The following is a 13,492-nucleotide window of genomic DNA, read 5'->3' as shown; positions in this document are numbered from 1 at the left end:
TGTCCCATGTGGCACGCAGCAGGGCACAAGGTGGGGGGTTAGTGTCAGGACTGCATCATGCAGATGAGGGTGCGGCTGCGCACATGCAAACTTATCCCAAATGCGCTGAAATTTAGCTCTGATTTCTGATTTTGTCTGAGAACACGAGAACAAGTGAATGATTGCCACTTGATGTATGAGTTGTTCACCTCTGCCGCCTTCTGTGGGTATTTTTGCCCCCTCTCTTATTTGCCCCAGTGTGCTGAGAGCAGAGCAGGAGCAGATGGAGTGCTGACAGCCATCTTTTACTCAGTTAGGTTGAATAGGCACGTGGGTGGGTGTGTTAATTAGCACAGATAAGTGCGTGTGTCTGCATGCGTGTTGCCTGTGTGTTCAAGGGGCACAATAGGCATAATTATATCTGCTTGAGAGGCCCAGTTGTGTGTGTTTGGGACTGGGGGGGCTAGAAATGGGAAATGGGGAGTGGGGTAGAAGAGGCGGAGTTCAGCAATGACCCAACTGCAGGCTTTGTGTGTGCAGAGCAGAGGGCTGACAAGTGTCGGCTATTATTGACTATTTACACACTGCCACACTCGCCTGCTCACGTGCATTTAACTTGCATAATACACGCACTCCATCGTGGCTCGTAGTCGCTCCCCTCTGCCTCCGCTGGCTTTGTGTCTCCGCCGAACACAAAACGGGTGCTGCGCGGGCATGTTTACAGTGTGTCAGTGTATCAGTGTCACTCACTGTAAGAGGAAAAGATGGAAAAGCCCCCTGCGAGCACATCACTCTGACAGGAATCTGGCCACTATCTTTTCTTCCAAGCCAAGAAGTGTTGGTACGGCAACTGAAAGAGAAAGGGAGCCAGTACATTTGGAAAGGGTTAAGGGAAATGAAGATTTCATATAGAATAGGAAATTATTCTGTTTGGTTATTGAAGTTGGTTACAAGCTATCACAAAATCTGATGAATTCAGATCTACTGATTTCTGTTTTTCATTGTTTTACACTGACCAGAAGTTTCAAACCTTAGTTGTCAAATTGATGCTCACAAAGTCCACAAAAACCTTGCAAAACTATTCAAACATTTGAGCTTATTTCTTGAATCTTATCTTATTCACAAACTTCAATTTTAATTTATGTGGGTTTTATGTGATAGATGAACACAAAGTGGTGATTAACTGTGAAACTGAAAGAAACAAAACTATATATACTCCACTCTTCTGTAAAGATCTGGAGAAGTATAAGGCAGAGTTAAGCTGCGAAGTTGAACATCCCATAGAAAACTCTTCAATCTTTTTTTCTTAAATTGGAAATTGTATGTTTTTTTTAATTCTAGTCCACACTTGGTCTACTGTATTGGTCTGTCACCTCAAATCTCAATAAAACGTGTTATGTTTATGGTTGTAAAGTGTGAAAATGTTGAAATTTTTCAAAAGTAGAAATAATTTGGAGAGGTGCTGTGTGTTCAAAAACACAACAAGAGTGTATTTTCTTTTGAGAGCCAATTAGCTGCATCTTTATTAGGAGGTCTTGTAATTTCAGTCAGGTCAAGCCTGTAAGATTAGCATCGCTTGTGCATTTTTTATTTTCTAAATTTTCTAAAAATTAGGTAAACGATTTGTCCATACTGGGGCTGCAAAGGATAGACACTAATCTTCATCCAGAGTCTTTAAGAAAAAGTGAAAGCAGGAAGGCTTGTGTCGAGGCTTAAAGTAAAAGAGGTGAAGGGTTTATGTGGCCTGGAGTGGGAATAGGATTTAAGTAAAGAGGTTTTACCCCCTTTTCTTTGGCTCCCTTCCATGCTTTTGTTAAGGCTAACGAAAGACGGATTAATGCGAGGAGATTATGAGCGGCTCTGCTAGGAAATTGTGTTTAAGGAAATGTTTATTATTTACTGAGACAAAAGAAAGTGTGGCAAGAAGTTTGGATCTGGTTTTCAATCTTCATGTCTCTTTCTATCATTATGGACGGCAGTGATTTTTATTCTAATCCTGGCTTTAGAAAGAGCTTCTCAACTTGCATGAGTGTTTTATATGAGATTTAATGAGACGGTCACATGGAGTAAGTCTTTCTAAAATGGACAACTTCATATTTATGAATATCCACATTTTTAAGTAACTCACTTTTAATTTATCTGACACCACTGGTCATCTAGAGTCTGGGAGGAATCGTGATCAGGGATTGAACGGGATCTCTGGAGGTTATCCAGGCACCATGTTCCTACATGACCTCCCAATCAGACCTATTGATTCTCCACACTATAAACTGTCCAAACGTACAGATGGGTCAAGTCAACACTGCTGGCTGAGATCGACTGTAATGGATAGGAAGATGAGCAGCGCACAAACCAGAAAGGCTTGTTAACGGCGAGGTTAACGTGACGGAAGAGGACAGAGTTGTTTCTCAGCTGTTGTTTGTGGATTAGCTTGTACATACAAAATGTTGCATGTATACAAGTCAATAATTCAACATTCTTCAGCACATGGTTAGTTTTCTTCTCTGCAGTCAAAGTCTCTTAGGACTATAATCAGCTGCAAACAATAAAAACCAGTTTGAACCTGGGCTGCTCTCTTTGCAGAAATATGTTCATATTTTACAGATAACTGGTTTTTATCAACCAAAAAGTGACAGCAGAGGGGAGAGAGGAAGTGGGGGAAGAGGAGCACCACACAGAGGGTGATTGACAGCGCTACGACCCTCCTCCTGGCTCTGATTGGTTGTTTTTAGATTACAGTGGAAGAAGATTTTTCACAGATTATCTGTCTCATACTATACTGTCACGGCATAGTGACAGTTTCAATAAAAGTGTGAAAAAATATTTTAATAATAAAAGTTACATACTGCACCTTTAAATTGAAATCTTAACTATAAAGCTACAAAGGAGAGAGCAATAGTAGTTTGTTGTGTCATGCAAACTGAAGTGTATTCTGCCAAACACTATCAGTCAGTTTTTTACCTGTCAAAACACACAGAATTCTGAAAGCAAACTGGGATGCCCAGACCAGTTAGCATATGGGAGGAGATTATTGCCCCCGCAAGGCGAAGGTGCAAAATGTGCTATCAGTGAACTGCACATGTCAAGCAAACATGTACAGTTTTTGTGAAGTGTCTTGAGATGGCATTTGTTAAATTATAGCTATATAAATAACTGAACTGAACTGAAAATCAACCTAAATTGTTTTGTTTTTTCCCACATTGGACTTTTATACTCTGTCATACTTCTGCAATTGATATTAAAGGTATAGAGATTTTGTGAGAAGTGGTTTGGGTTTTGGAACAGCTTGATAGTGTGAGTTCCTTTGAGTTGTGTTTTGAAATTACAAAAAATATACAGTATATTCAAATCAGCTGAAAATTATTAATACAGATTTATGTTTAAGGTCATCTTTTTACCGACATATACTATTTTCAACATTTGAAAACCAGAATCCTGTCCTGACTTGAATCTGATGAGGAATTTCTGGCAAGAACTAAATATTAGGGTGATGGCAGTGAGGAGAGCATCTCCACAGAAAACTAAACTATTACTATTTCTCAGAATTGTATCCCTTATTAGAAATAAACTCCTTTATATTACTCTTTGGTCCTGTTTGTATCAAGAGTCATTTACCCGTCTGTCCGTGGTGTGTCACTGTCTGTATTCGTGTGTGTATGTGTGTGTCTAGCGGTATTTATGTTCTCTGTCGTCCTGCGTGTCTCTTTGCTGGGCGGTGACACTCCTCTGCCACCAGCGCTCTAATAGGGAGAGACCAGGCGGCTCACTCAGCGCTGCTAATGCAGCTCACTGCCCCAGGCCATGGGCTAAGCTGGACTACACTGCATCACACACAAACACACGCAATCAGACAAAGACATAAACAAACTGCGGATTCTTTATCTTATTTGAAACTAGGTAAAAAACATAAATAAGGTGAAGACGTGAGAGCTTTGTGCTGTTGGGGGCTTGCTTTCCGGCACACTTTTAAAGTCTTGCGTTCCTTTCGAATTTAGATTTTGGTGCACAGACAATTAACAGTTCAGTAGAAGTTAATGGGACATCCTGCACAGGGTAGGTGTATGGACTGTGGAAGCACGTGTCTGTATGATTCTGTGTATTAGGATGTGTGTGTGTGTATGTAGTTTTTTTTTTTTTTGTCTCGTGGGACTCTCATTATCACTGCTGTCCCAGATGTCACCCAGCACATGAAACACACGTCATGAATAATGGAGTCCTATTTCTACATCTCTCCCTATTTCTCTTCCATCCGCTCAGCCTCTTCCCCCTCCATCCCTCGTTTCCTCTGATGCTCCCACTGTTTCTTAATCTCCCTGCCGCTGCCTCTATCTGGGTTGGTCCATTTAGGGTGTCTGGTTGGGATGGGACGCAGTCCATGCTGTGGCTCTGTGTTGTGTGCATCTCGCAAATGCAGCTGGTTTTAATTCTGTCCTCAACGATCCGTTCAGACTTTTTACAGACCCTTCCACTCTGTCCCCTCCCCCAGTGTTTACTGTTTAAAGTCACACAGGGCAAATTGGGACAGAGGATCCAGTGGAGCAGAAGAGACAAGGTCTCATTGCTGCAGAAACCGGACTCTGCTCCCTGTCCGTGTCACCCACCCCGCCCCGTCTCTGCTCCTACGTTTGTCCGGCTCAACTTTCGAGCATCCTCCGCACTCGCCCAGAGTCGGTGTGCAAGAGATCACACATAGGCGAGAGGCAGGGCACATATGATTGAAAGATGAGGTAAGCAGTCAGAATTGGTTAGGGAAGAGGACAGTAGTTAGGATTAGACAGTGAAGCGTAGCTTTTTAATGAAAACATGACAGAGCCGTGGCTTCTCCCAGCGACTCGACCGACCCTCTTTCAGAAAATGAACAAGTGACAAAGAGGCGAGCTGAGAAAAAGAGAGAGCTGAAGGCTGAGATTCAGACATTCCTTATGCTGTGTTGGACTTAACTGGCATATTGATTCATGCTCCGTAGGAACGGTTTGGCCGCCGTAACAAAGTCTCTTTTGCTAGAGCAATGCAGCAGAATGGACCCTCATTTATCAGTGTTGTTGAGCATCGGTTGTGGCAGTAAAGCCTGATTTGACTGTGAAATAAAAGGAGACCAGTGTGAGACTCGCCAATCAACGTTTGTGGTCAATTTTCAATGTGTAATTTTTGTACAGTTATGTAGGAAAACATAAGAAAAGCATTGAAAATGTATTTTTTTTCCCCCGCTTTCCTGTGAGGTTAATAAATTATATTGGAAGCAGTGGAAACATCAAACATTCACAATAAAATCATGTTTTATTTTTTTAAGTAAATACAAATTATTACAAAGTTGCCATTTTAAACTGTCTTCTGCAGTGAGCAGAGCTGGTGTTTATAAAGCAGCTGCCTTGGTGTGTTTTTGGTGAAAATACTTTTTTGTTGTACTATGTTGGACCTTCTGGGTATATGTTCAGAGTGTCACTATTTCACCACCTAAATTAAGTGATGTTAAACACCTCACTGATTCTACAAATACTGCTTCTCTCAGGAACACATGTCCACACTGAAGAGCGTTGCTTTTTCTGCAACCAGGTAGCACGGTAGGCATGGTGCATTCAGAGATTGAAAAAAGGTGGGATTTTTGAGTTTTTGACAAGCCACCCACCAGTCAAACCTGGAAATCATCCAACTGCAGCTACTGGCCATATTTTAGTGGACATCTAGTGAGCCGTATAGGCAGAATATGCGAGAATACAACAGAATAAAGCTAGGAAAGCACATATTTCATGGCAACCACCAGGATCTGCATTGATCTTTAAATGTACACAGCAGAAAGAGAGAGAAGCAAAGACAGGCTGCCGTGTGCTCTTGCTCTGAATTTAGATGTAACTTCCTTTTTTGCATAAATGGGGAACAGAGACATGCACTGTTGCATCCCCCCTTAGCTAGCCCTCCATCTTTCCTTTGACTTTTCCCATCTTTCCTTTCTCCCGTCTCCTTCTGATTAATAAGCACTTACCATCCACGTTTTGATGCTAACATACAAACATTTAAATATATATAAATACATTTGTGTAAGATATATATTTTAAGCTTGGTTGGTGTTTCCGAGCTCGTGTGCGTGCCTATCATGTCAGCATTTGTGGGCACCGAGCGTATTCCAGCACTGCAGGGAAATATCTCCAGAATATGCTGCATGTTTTTTCTTTCCTTTTGTCTCCTTTCGGTGACAGTCACAAGTGTTTGATCTGCTCCTCCTTCTGTCTTCTCACCTTCTTTCAAATTCTCCTCTGCAACTTGCCGCTGAGAGGAAAAGGTTTAAGGCAGAAGAGCGGAGCACAATTTTGATAAAGTCACATTTAGAATGTTGACTTTATTTTCACACTCAAACTCAAACCGTTTTGTCCAGCAAAGCTATTTCTGATGTGTTGAAAAGACCAACAAAACTTTTAAAATAATGTGCAGCAAGTGCATTTATTTTTTGTTTGACTTTTGTTGAAATATAAAAATCTTAACTGCACCGTAAGCCACTATTGAGGCTTCAAGAGCAGCTGTTCTCTAAGTATAAACTAGAGAAAACAGACAACAGAATATGGAGACAATATGTGTTGTTTATTATATCCATAAAGTATTTTTGGTGTAAATGTGTCCTATTCTGACAAAAATTGCAATCTCATCAATAGAGAGCCTTGTAAAACATATTTAAACCACCTTTAAACATACAGAAACGTCACTGTATGTTTGGACTATGTACGATGGACTAACAGAAAAAAGTACATAAATGTGAAGTGAAAGCAAACTGACAATGCTTTTATTATTTTTTTAACAACAAAAAAATCTGTGTGCATTTGCATTTAGCCCCTTTTAATTTGATACCCCTAATTAAAATCCATAGCAGCAAATTGCCAGCAAAAGTCCCTTGATTAGTAAAAAGAGTTCAATTTAATTCCAGCAGCTCTATGAAGGCTTTAGAGGTTTGTCTAAAGATCACAAGTGAACATCAGGATCATGAAGACTAAAGACCATAGCAGGCGGATCACGGAGAAAATTGTGCAAAAGTTTAAATTAGGGTTAGATTATAAAAGAATTGCAACCTTGGAGTCTCATGGAGTATTGTTTATTAAATCATCAGAAAGTGGGAAAGGTGTTGCACAACTGCAAAACCTATCTTAGCTTGGTTCTCCAACTTATCCAACACGGAGAGCTTCAAAGAAACAGCTAAAAGGTCCAAGGTAACCATTGAGAAGCTGCAGAGCTCCACAGCTCAGAAGTACCTGTCGACTTGATTTGCACTCCACAAATCTCGCCCTTATGGAAGAACGTCAATAAGAATGCCACTGTTGAAATGAAGCCACAGAAAGTCCTGTTTGCAAAGATGTGGAAAAAGTTTCTAAATTGAACTTTTTGACCTACATGCATTCTGTTAGAATCAAAGTGAAAGTCCGAGCTGAAACCCAAATACTCTGATGTTGACAGACTCTATCCATCCAATATAACTGAGCCATGCATTTTGAAAATTGAGATGTAGATGTGCAAACCCAGTAAGAATGCAACCCCCTCCCCCTAAAAAGTAAAGACCCAGTTCCAGCAAATGGTAGTTTCACAATTGGTTAAATGCAAGAGATTTTTATTTTCAAAAATTTGTAATGTATTATCTTCTTTCTTCTTTATTATTGTCTGCTTTGTGTTGGTGCATCAGGTATAATCCCTATTAAAGGAATAAAGGTTTTTGGTAGTAAGAAAATGTAAATAAATAAAAAGCGGTATGAATGTTTTAATAAACACGATCTACGTCCAGACAGATTCTTCACCGTTTGCAAAAGCCTTTGACCTTCTGCTACCTTTGAAACTTCTCGCTATCCTTTGATGTCTTAATTAGCAAGCATTATAATTTAAAGTAGAGAGACCTTCTAGGGAATAAACTACTGTCATTGACTGTAATCTGTGTTGAGTAAGATGCGGACCCCAGGGAACAGGTTGTAATGATCCACTAGAAAAAGGAACAGGAGTGGGAGTTCAATGACTCATTAGCCTTTTCCAGTCCATGCAGAGGGGACCTATAAAAAGCCATACCTTTCTTTTACAGTCACTTGATCTAGTCTAAATAGTATATTTACAATTTGTAAAAAGATGTCCAGAAGGTAAAATCAGCTGGATAAAAAAAAAAAAAAAACTTACAATTTTTGAACTGCACTTTAACCTTTGGAGAAAAACACAACATGAAATTACTTTGTGCTATTTTAGATATTTTTAACAAAAGTACTTGGTAATTAAGCGTCAAGCTGCTATAAATTTATCTAGAGCATCTTCCTATAGACACTGTTTTCATCTCAGCAACTTCCAAAGCCGTTTCATATTTCCAAAACTACAAAGGTTACACGGTGGTTGTCATCCTCACCGATTTGCAAAACAAAATGTGATTTAGTAATTGGTGGAAGTGCGCTGAAATCCGAACGTGACGGCGGTGAGAAGGCCCTAGCAACAGAGAGAGGATGAAGGAAGCACGAGAGTAGGAGGGGAGGGGGAAAGATGCAGAACATCAATAAATAATGGCCCCGCTGAGGAGGTGGAAATATGGGCCTCGTTATCTTTGCACCGACGCCTTCATTTGCATGTGAGAAAATGAGGCTGCTCCTAACTCACACTCGCTGCATGCACACCTTTGGACCCACAAAGGCTACAGTATATGCTCTATTTATAGACAATGTCATGCTTTTATTTTTTTTTCTGTTTTTCTCTCTTACACACATTTATACTTGTAATATCTCCCATTTACCTTCCCCTACTTTAAAATTCCTTCTTGCAGCAGGTTACTACTGTTATGTCACTGCTTGGCTGCCATTTTGTTGACTACATAAAAAAACCAAACAAAAATATCAGTTCGAGTAATGAATCTCAACACTACGGATAATCTCTGTACGAGAACACAGAGTAGGTCCTGGACAAACACCAGCTAAAGCAGGTGGATCCTACATAAATGCTCCAGTTGTAACTGGTCTGCAGATTAGACTTTATTGATTTGATTCATTCCAAATTGAGGCCCAATTTAAGGCAAAATGAGCATGTGTCATTTTATTTTTGAATTTTTTGAATTTATTCCTATCAAACATGCTAAATCATTCATAATGCTAACAGCACTTCGGTCCTGTGGGTGCTTAAAAATGCCCTATAAATAAAGCTGGTCCGATATGATCAACATGTCACCTTCCTAAAGCATTTTAGGAAGGTGAACAGCAAAGTTGAAACATATTTTTCATGGAAAACAAGTGAGAAAATTGCAACAAATATGAATTTATCCAAAAGTTTAGCTATTATTATGGCATTATGAAACACTTCTGGGTATTCTAGAGCAGGGGCTGGAATTAGGAGGCTGAAATAGTAGCTCCCATCTGGCGCCCATCTGCATGGAGGAAACATGAGCAATTTTGCTTATCTTTTTTCCATGAATGCATCTCATTGAAGCTGACCAAACTCTGGCGAGATCCAACAATGTCGACTTCCTTAAGGCAACGCGGCTGCTTTCAAAGAGCTTCTTTAGGACTGAAAAGATTTTTTAAAGACTCATCTTGTTGTTGACAAATTGTTTTAATCTGTGAGTCCCTGGGAGCTGCTTTGGTCATTTGTGAGTCTTTCTTTAGGGGCTTAAGGTTTGTGAAGTAAAGTTTTGACCACGTAGTCACATGCAATGTGTTATTTTATTAAGATTACTGTCAGTTTTAGACAGCCTAGATAGTAATGGCATTGCTTTGTAAGATTTAATTATTTCACAACATTTGAGGAGCTTTCTTCCTCATGGAAAAATCTAAAGATTTCAGGAGAAGAATTTTAGACCTGAAGATGCTACGTCCATCTGTTCAAACAAGAAATAAATAATATGTTAATGTCCAGCCATCGTATCATTCCTGCAAACTTGACACCATTCCACCTGTGAAGGACGGAGGAAGCAGCATTATGCTGTGTGGGTGTTTTACTCCAGGGGAGATTAGTGCAGTTTATTAAAGGAGGAAAATAATAACTTCTCAAGGCATCATCCAGGATGTTGAAATTGGGACACAAATTGCCTTGCATAAATAAGTCAGATTTTTATGAAATACACATAAAGCCCCGATCTTAGTCCCTTTGTAGGTACAGCCTATAAAACGTGTGAATAAGACAGCCTACAATCCTGAGCCAGTCTGGTTCTGTCAAGGGGAATGCATCAAACTTCCAGCAAACTACTTGTGGGATGATAGCCAGAAGCATTTAGCAAATCAACACAATTCTGTCCGTTGTAAATTCCCTAAATCTTGAAAAGTCAAGGCCGCGACCAGAAGATCCTCTTCCATGTTTGCTGTGCATTCTGTGGATTTTCTTCTGCAGAGGCTTTATGCTATTGAGAGTAAATTACACAGCTACCAGTTAGGTGACTTGTGAAGTTTTTTAATTGCGCTGGATTTTATTTATGACATCAGACTAATACAAATCCAGACTTTCAGATGCATTGGTTTTAGAGGTTGTTGGGTCTTTTGGCTTTCCAGATCAAGTGAACGATGTTGGTGAATGAGGTATTTTCCTTGCTGTTCAGTAAACACAAAGTTACTCACATTTTCAAGATTTTTATATTCACATTTTGCTGCACCTGCATGTGCATCTGTCTGCGTGTGTGTGCGTGTCCGTGTGTGTGTGATGCATGCTGCCTCCTTTTCTCATTATCCAGTCAAGTCAACATGAATAAAAACTGAAGGAGCACCGTGATTTCAGATTTAGTAATTAATATTTTACTCTGTCTGACACTGTGCTTAGAGACTGAGAGCTAGCATAAGCGAGAGAGATAAAAGAGGTGAGACAGATGATATGAGAGTTCACACAAAGACGGGGTCAGCGGGAGTCAACTCAAGACGGATTCTGTGAGCAAACCACTCGGTCAGGACGGACAGAGAGTGAGAGAGATTATGTGACACGAGTTGTGTAATCAGCATTGTTTCAGAAGCTGCAGATGGGATGAATTGAGCCTCGCTGCAGAGGACCTGGGGACCGAGACAAAAAGTGTGGCTTTGACAGATCCAGCTGACTCCCCCCTTTTTCTCCTGCAACCTCTCTCTCCCTGCCTGTGTCAGAGTGTTGTGACAGGCATGTCTTCGGTGTTGTGGGAGTAGCAGCCTTAAAGTGCTCATTATCCTGTAAGGCTTCATTCTGGGGGGCAAACAAAGGCTGCTGTGAAATTGCAGCCTGTGCCTCCTCTAAGGTCATGATGTTGTGAGAGGAAACACATACACAGTCCTTAACTGCCACCTCCACCACATCTCCTCAGCCTCCTGACTGACAAACACAGGAATTTTAGATCAAATATTGATACTTATGAGCATACTTACACTTACATACACATGGGCACAGACCAGCTGCTAGCAGACGGATGCTAAAAAGCTCAGGTGATATGTAATGTTTGCAAATTAAAACCGAGTGCATTAAATCCATTTTGAAACCTGTCACTCTCAATTTGTTATTTATTATACTATAACTTTATTAATAAGGGACTCTTTTAATCAAGTTTTTCTCGAGTGAAACTTACGTTGCATGAAGACTGAGGAAGAAATGATGGAGGAGTGTAGCGGAGTTTAAAGATGACTGGAACTGCTGTGTTTTTTAAGTAAACATTAGAAAATGTGCACTTTAAAAATTGCTAGGTTAAAAACAATTAAGTCAGTCCTGGTCAAAAATGGACCGATCATTATTAACAGGACTGAGTTATACTGGCTTAGATTTTCAACCCCTAAATGTTAAAGATGACGTCACAAATGCTGATGTTCGGCATGATGGGCAGATCTCGTTGTAACATTTACTTCTCTTCCTTCTTAATCACAAGTAGAAAAATCCCATCTTTGAGTTTAGAGAGCCTTCTTGCCATCACCCTAATCTTTAACTTCCACCACAAATTTTCTATTAGATTCAAGTCAGGATTCTGGTTAGGTCACTCGAAAGCTTTAATATTACTACCAGTGAGAAGAAGCATGTTGATAAAAATAAAAATAGTTCTTTGTCACTGAATTTTCCAGGTCTGTGAATAGTTTTGGGAACCATGGAAACATAAAAATCTTTTACTTTTTTTTTTATTTTAAAGCAGAAAAGCAACTACTACACAAGTGCAGTTATAATAATATATTGATTATTTTTTTAAACTACAAGAATTTATCAGTTTTTTGCAGTTTGAAGGGAGGGTTATTGAACTTTATATGATAATGCTATTCCCTCATCAAAAACATACCTAGAGTGTTACTTTGATTCTGTCATGCATGTTTGAGGATCCCGTGGCAACCGTTGGGTGGTGCCGTAATGTTTGCTCTCATATTGCGTCACCTATTTCAACAAAGCTCCTCCATGGAGCTTCAGTCCCCAGTAGTTCCTCCAGACTAGTGGCAGCAGCAATTAGCAAACACCTGGTGAACCTGAAATAATTATATGAACAACTTCTCAGTCCAACGCTCCTAAGAATGGTTGTAAATGGCATAATAAGAAGCATTGTTGTGATGACGTTCTGAAAGGGGAGTTTCAGAAAGAAATAACTTAAGTCTATACAGTTATTTTAATAAGAGGACAAGATATGGACCTGTTCTATAGGATTGATAATCTTAAATGACTTCTGTATTGATCTAGGACAGAGGGCACAGAGGATGTCACTGGGGGACAGTCTACCTCCCTGTAGGCTCATGTTATCATGTGGTTTCCTGTGTGTTCCTGTGTGAATTTAGGCCTTATTAACTTACAGATGCCTATGCAAAGCAAACATCTGTAAACTAATTGTTAGTGGGTTTATTTTGTTGTTTGTAAAAGTCTCAGTGGAGTCTAATGAAAAACGAATCTAAACGTTTTTGTAACACTGAAACACACAGTCATGAAAAAAAAACATTATTTGCAGTGAAAAATGGAAATATGAAGAAAAGTCATTGTTTTGCCCCAAGTTATTGAATAGCGGAGAAACCTATTGAGCCAAGCCACTAAGTCAAAACCTCATATGGTTTACATAAAAACAAATTACAACTGAAGGGAAAATGAGAAGAGGCAGCTTTGTCACTTGAAAATCTGTTCCGCATTTCATCTGTTGTATTACATTAGTTATTGTGGTATTACGCAGAAGAGTAGGGGTTATGTATTGCGAGAGACAATTTGTTTTGTTCAAGTGACCGAAGTTTGTCCTCCAGGTCTTGACCGAGTGCCAGGTTGTTGAAGGCGACATCATTAGGCAGGTAGAGACAACTGTTCAGGCAGCTGTTAGCTCTCAGTGCAACACGCTTTAGCAATAAGCGCAACGTATTTGTTCCACAGTCAGAATGCACAGGGGACTGGGATAGTATGTTTTATATTATACCGGATGTTTATAAAGAAACTAATCACAGCAAACATGGCTCCCTATTAGTATCGCCGCTACATCCATAGCTTGCAAAAGCCATAACATCATCTTCTGGGCTTTCCAAAATTGTTTCGGTGCATTGAACTCTTAGTCAGTATAAGCTTTTGTCATGTAGAGACAGTGTTATGTATTGTTGTATGCTGTTTAGTTTGTGTTTAAATGAGAATG

General features: G+C 39.8%; 1 protein-coding gene across 3 annotated transcripts in view; it reads left to right on the top strand.

The window, feature by feature from the left end:
* The window catches only part of LOC116728710 (Down syndrome cell adhesion molecule-like protein 1 homolog), a 69,532-nt gene that overhangs the window by 24,928 nt on the left and 31,112 nt on the right, over positions 1-13,492 (top strand). The gene's annotated exons all lie outside the window — the stretch shown is intronic.

Source organism: Xiphophorus hellerii, chromosome 11 (assembly GCF_003331165.1).
Source record: "Xiphophorus hellerii strain 12219 chromosome 11, Xiphophorus_hellerii-4.1, whole genome shotgun sequence".
NCBI classification, from domain to species: domain Eukaryota; kingdom Metazoa; phylum Chordata; class Actinopteri; order Cyprinodontiformes; family Poeciliidae; genus Xiphophorus; species Xiphophorus hellerii.
This window is presented reverse-complemented; position numbering and strand designations above follow the sequence as displayed.